This window comes from Leucoraja erinacea, unplaced genomic scaffold (assembly GCF_028641065.1).
Source record: "Leucoraja erinacea ecotype New England unplaced genomic scaffold, Leri_hhj_1 Leri_54S, whole genome shotgun sequence".
Taxonomy (NCBI): domain Eukaryota; kingdom Metazoa; phylum Chordata; class Chondrichthyes; order Rajiformes; family Rajidae; genus Leucoraja; species Leucoraja erinaceus.
Window position 1 is genome coordinate 807,750 of NW_026576454.1, and position 6,000 is coordinate 813,749.

The 6,000-nt window shown below is 48.3% G+C and overlaps 1 long non-coding RNA gene across 1 annotated transcript; it reads left to right on the forward strand.

Moving 5' to 3' along the window:
- The first annotated feature begins 399 nt into the window (after nucleotides 1-399).
- On the forward strand, nucleotides 400-2,887 carry LOC129694120 (uncharacterized). The gene is made up of 2 exons (XR_008722959.1): nucleotides 400-1,855; nucleotides 2,425-2,887. It is a non-coding gene; the product is annotated as an uncharacterized LOC129694120 (long non-coding RNA).
- Nucleotides 2,888-6,000: the final 3,113 nt, after the last annotated feature.

Sequence of the window (6,000 nt, forward strand, 5' to 3'; positions counted from 1 at the left end):
ATGAACTGGCCTCGACTACCCTCTGCGGCAGAGAGTTCCAGAGATTCACCACTCTCTGTGTGAAAATTGTTTCTCCACCCTTTCAAGCTTGACAACATATGTCCTATAACATGGTGCCCAGAACTGAACACAATATTCTTAATGCAATCTCACGAACGTCTTATACAACTGTAGCATGACCTTCCAAACTCCAAATTCAATACACTGACTGATGAAGGCCAAAGTGCCAAAAGCCTTTTTGACCACCTTATCTACCTGCGACTTGACCTTCAAGGAACCATGCGCCTATACTCCTAGATCCCTCTGCTCTAGAACACTGCGCAGAGACCTACCATTTACTGTTTTTATTTCAGATTGTCAGCATCTGAGGCTTGCCGATGACCCCTAGCCTTTGTTCGACGTCAATAAATGCCACACCTCACACTTTTCTGTATTAAATTCCGTCAACCATTCCTCCGCCAACCTGGCCAATCGATCTAGATCCCGCTGCAACCTTTCACAACCATTGTACTAACTGCAAAACTACTAACTTTTGTATCTTCAGCAAACTTGCTGATCATGCCCTGTATGTTCTCATCCAAATCATTGATGGAGATGACTAACAGTAACGGGCCCAGCACCGAATCCTGAGGCACACCACCAGTCACAGGCCTCGAGTCTGAGTAGTGACTTTCCACCATCACACTCTGCCTCCTTCCATGGTGCCAATGTTCTATCCGTTCAGCAATCTCTACTTGGATCCCATGCAATCTAACCTTCCAGAGCAGCCAACCATGCGGAACCTTGCCGAACGTCTGACTGAAGTCCATGTACACAACATCTACAGCTCTGCCCTCATCAACCTTTTTGGTCAAGTCTTCAGCAAAAACCAATAGATTTGTGAGATACGACCTCCCACGTACAAAACCATGCTGACTATCCCTAATCACCCCTTGCCCATCCAAATGTCTGTATAACCTATCCCTCCGAATATTCCCCAGCTACTAACCGCTACAGATGTTAAACTCCACTAGAAATGTTAAACTAAACTAACCACTACAGATGTGAAACATATTTTCTATGTTTCTATGTAACTCACCAGATGACGCCAGATGAGATGGTAACGTTCTGACATGTGCCAATGATGCCGACATGACAAGATGGAAATGAAGATGCAACAGACCAATGGTGGACAGAAAGCAGCTCAGGCCCTGAGATTTGTTTCACATTAACCCCATGCCATTTATGTTGTACACAGAAAACTAGCAGATGATTGTAGAATGGCGACATCACTCGACCGAAACCCCATTGTATCAGGCCAAGAAATGGTGGGCAGAAAGCAGTTTAGGCCTTGAGATGTATTCTCCATCAATTCAATCCAATTATTTTGTGACCGGCAAACTAGCAGGTAAGTGAACGGAACGGTACCGTGTCCGAATCCTCAAAAACTCTGACATGTCGAGATTACCGTTTATATATAGTGTTGGACCGAACCTTTTCCAAAGCAGCTCATTCCCACCCAATGGGATTTATACTGAATCACTCGTGTGACCTTCAACATTACCTGGTGGCCTTTGACACTGTTACCGAACGTGTCACTCACTGACGTTGATGATTTACTGAGAGGGGGACCGCCCACCGCCAGCAGGCACAGTGATGATGAGCGGTCAAAACATGGTGGGAGATACGACAAGGAAAACAATGCAAATACTGTTCTCCTGTAGAGGTCGAGTGGCGGAATATTAGAATCAAGGAACTTGAAGAAAACCGAACGAGACCGTTTGGACATCGGTTGGCAATGGTTCAAAATATGAATCCACCTGAATCGACCTTCCAGATCTGTGTCCATGGCCCCGGGGCAGGGGATGGAAGTGAGGTGAGGATGATGAGGTAAATGAGGAGGAGGGAGATGGGCGGGGATTAGCGTGGAGATGGGAAATATACTGGGGGGTTGAGGAGGGAGCGTGGTGGGATTGAGGGGGAGGAGGGGGTAGGGAGGGTAGTTGCCACGTCTACACTCCCTCTTTCGCCCCTCCCTCTCTACCCTCATTCCCCACCTCTACCCCCTCCCTATCTACCCCATCTCCCTAGCTATCCTTCTTCGCTACCCTCTCCCTCTCCACCCCGTCCCTTGCTACCCCCTCTCTCTCTCTCTGCCCCTCCCTGTTTATCACCCCCTCCCCCCATGGATTGAAGAGGGAGGGTGAAAAGAGGAAAGGGTGCTGGGGGGGTGAGGAGAAATGAGTCGCGTCTGCGCAGTTGTGGGCGATGCGTGAGTGGTGTAATATTGCGTTGGGGGAACGTGTGAGTGGTGGAATCTGGCGTTGTGGTCGCGAACCCAACGGGTCTGCACTTGGTCAAGGTCACATTAAACTTGTCGTAAATAATTTGTTGCACGGCAATCCACGATGTAACCGACTGAAGCGGTTCTGTCCGAATCCACAGATATTCTGAGTTGTTGAGATGCTGGTCCATGGATTGTTTTGGGCCGAACCTTCTTCAAGGCAACTCAAACCCGCCCATTGAATTTGATACCGAGTCACTCTGGTTTCCGTTAATTTTACCTGATGGCCTTTCACATTGATACCGAGTCTGTCAGTCAGTGATGCTGTGGGCTAACTTAGTGGAGAACCACCCGCCGCCCTCATGCACAGGGGTGAAGAGTGTGTCATTCCATCAATAATATCCCATCGTGCGTCATGCTATCAGTTCTACCCCATTGTGGATCACTCCATCAGTACTGCACAACAATGTGTCCGTCAATTAGTACTACCCCACAATTTGTCCCTCCGTGACTACTCCTGTGCGGATGGGATATCGAAGGACGAGAAGTCGAAGCCAATAAATGGAAGCTAGGGTACCGAACGGACACCATGCCGAAAGGATACCAAACAGAACGGGTATGACGTCATTCCATCACTAATACCCCATAGTGTGTCAATCATTCAGTAAATCCGCACTGTGTGTCACTCTGTCACACGATGTTTCATTCTATCAAGCCCAGAATGCGATAATCGATCAGTACTGCCCCATAGTGTCTCGTTCTGCTGTACACCCCATAGTGTTTCATTCCATCTGTAATACCCCATAGTGTGTCTATACATCAGTACTACTAACGGTGTCACTCAAACAGTATTCCCCACAGTGTGTAACCGCATCAGTACTGCTACATGGTGTGTACATCCATTATTTCTCGGCAGTGTGTAACTGCCGCAGGCATTCCCACTTTGTCACTCCATCGCTTCCACTACACCGTGTGTCATTTGATTGGTACCATAACACAATGCTTCGCATTCTTAGTATTACCCCACTCCATCAGAATGACCGCATATTATATCACTTCATCAGCACTACTTCACAGTGTGTCACTCCATTAGTACTACCCCACAATTTGTCTCTCTGTGAGTAAAAACATAGAAACATAGAAAATAGGTGCAGGAGTAGGCCGTTCGGCCCTTCGAGCCTGCATCGCCATTCAATATGATCATGGCTGATCATCCAACTCAGTATCCTGTACCTGCCTTCTCTCCATACCCCCTGATCCATTTAGCCACAAGGGCCACATCTAACTTCCTCTTAAACATAGCCAATTAACTGGCCTCAACTACCTTCTGTGGCAGAGAGTTCCAGAGATTCACCACTCTGTGTGAAACATGATTTTCTAATCTCGGTCCCAAAGGATTTCCCCTCTATCCTCAAAATGTGACCCCTTGTCCTGGACTTCCCCAACATCGGGAACAATCGTCCTGCATCTAGCCTGTCCAACCCCTTAAGATTACTCCTGTGCGGATGGGAAATCGAAGGACGAGATGCCGAATCCAATAAATGGAAGCTAGCGTACCGAACCGACACGATGCTGAAAGAATACGAAACAGAAAGGTAATGACGCCGAAAGGATATCTAGATTGGTTATTTCCTGTAAGTTAATTGTAGTACTTGTTAGTAGTGGCTCCGCCAAATATGTGTTTTATATTAACAAGAGCTTGCCTACGCCATTCAGTATGAGCAGCTGCTAGGAACTGTAATGTCATGTAGATCTACGCTATAAGTAGATTTAATAAACATGTGTTGTATTTTGATAAGTGTTTGACTCGACTCATTACATGGTGTCAGAAGTGGTGCAACAGGTACAAAGCATGGTTTATTGGCCTGGTATGACCAAGTACATACGCGACAAAACCGAAGTTTGCGCTGTCTGTAAAACCCTGACACCACATCAGCAGAAACAGCCTATACTGCCGCACCCAGTTCCTCCTCTCCCGTGGTCCACGTAAGCCACTGATATATTCGAATGGCGTGGGAAACACTATCTGGTTCTTGTTGACTCTTATTCATTCGGGTTGGTTCGACATCGATTTACTCAAAACCATTACACATGAAGCGTGTAGAGTTTTGGTCTCCTAATTTGAGGAAGGACATCCTTGTGATTGGGGCAGTGCAGTGTAGGTTCATGAGATTGATCCCTGGGATGGCGGGACTGTCATATGAGGAAAGATTGAAAAGACTAGGCTTGTATTCACTGGAGTTTAGAAGGACGAGGCGGGGTCTTATAGATACATATAAACTTATAAAAGGACTGGACAAGCTAGATACAGGAAAAATATTCCCAATGTTGGGCGATTCCAGAACCAGGGGCCACAGTCTTAGAATAAAGGGGAGGGTATTTAAGGCTGAGGTGAGAAAAAAAAACGTTTTCACCCAGAGAGTTGTGAATGTAAGGAATTCCCTGCCACAGAGGGCAGTGGGGGCCAAATCACTGGATGGATTTAAGAGAGAGTTAGATAGAGCTCTAGGGGCTAGTGGAGTCCAGGGATATGGGGAGAAGGCATGCACGGGTTATTGATAGGGGACGATCAGCCATGATCACAATGAATGGCGGTGCTGGCTCGAACGGCCGAATGGTCTCCTCCTGCACCTATTTTCTATGTTTCTATGTTTCTATGAATCGGTTATTGAGAAGTTGCGGCGTCACTTCTCCTTGCACGCCTCCCCTGCAAGTCATCTGTCCAACAATGCCAGACAGTTCACGAGCCAGTCTTTCAAAACCTGGCAAAACTACGGGACTTCCGACATATTACCATCAGCCTTCAGTTCCCACAGTCCAACTGATTCGTCGAACGCGCAGTCCGAGGCGCTAAACAACGAATGGAGTGGTCATATCTTGCAAAATCGGACGTATAGCAGGACCTGCTCAACTTAAGGAACATTGCAAGAGATCCCATACTGGGTTTCCCAGCCCAACGAGCCAAAGCTGTGCTCCCCTGCCTGTGTCCCATCAGCTTTTGCAGCCACCGGTTCTATCTCCGCCTGCAGTCCAGAAACAACCACAATTCGAACGCAATACCTTGAAACGGTTTTTTTCCCTCACGAATCCAGTAAGCCACTTAAAACCTCTCGTCAGTGGACAGGTGGTTCATCTCCAGACGAACAGGGGCTATGGCCGTCTGAGTCTACGGCCCTGCCAAAGAACCGCGCTCTTATCTGGTTGAAGCGGATGGAGCCATTTACAGATGCAACCGTCAACAAATCTTTCCAGTGAAGGAACCGCGTCCTGCGACTCCATATCCTGTTGTCTCGCGTTTTTTGTGTAGCCTCTCACTGCCGGTCCTGCTGCTCCACTATCAGCGAACGTTTCCACCGCGCCCCCCCCCCCCCCCCCCCCCCCCCCCCCCCCCCGGGCGTTCGGCGACCAGCTCGCCTATCTCATCACCTCCCCCCCCCTCCCCACCCCACGGCTCCCCGGTCATTTCCCCCCTTCCCTCCCCGGTATCTTCCCCGGTTGAAGGAGGTGAGGTGGATTCGTACCGGACGGGTTAGCAGGCCACCCATTAGATCCTGTGATTTTGTGTAACTATACAAACTTCCCCGTCTGCGTTATTAAAGTTCTGCCACCTGCTAAGCCTCTTGTGAGTGAATTTATGAACCTGGTTGAATCCTTCAATCGGACTCTACTTACCAATGGACCCACGCACAAGCTTGGCCACACATTAGACCTGGTGCTATCGCCTGGTCTCCCAATTT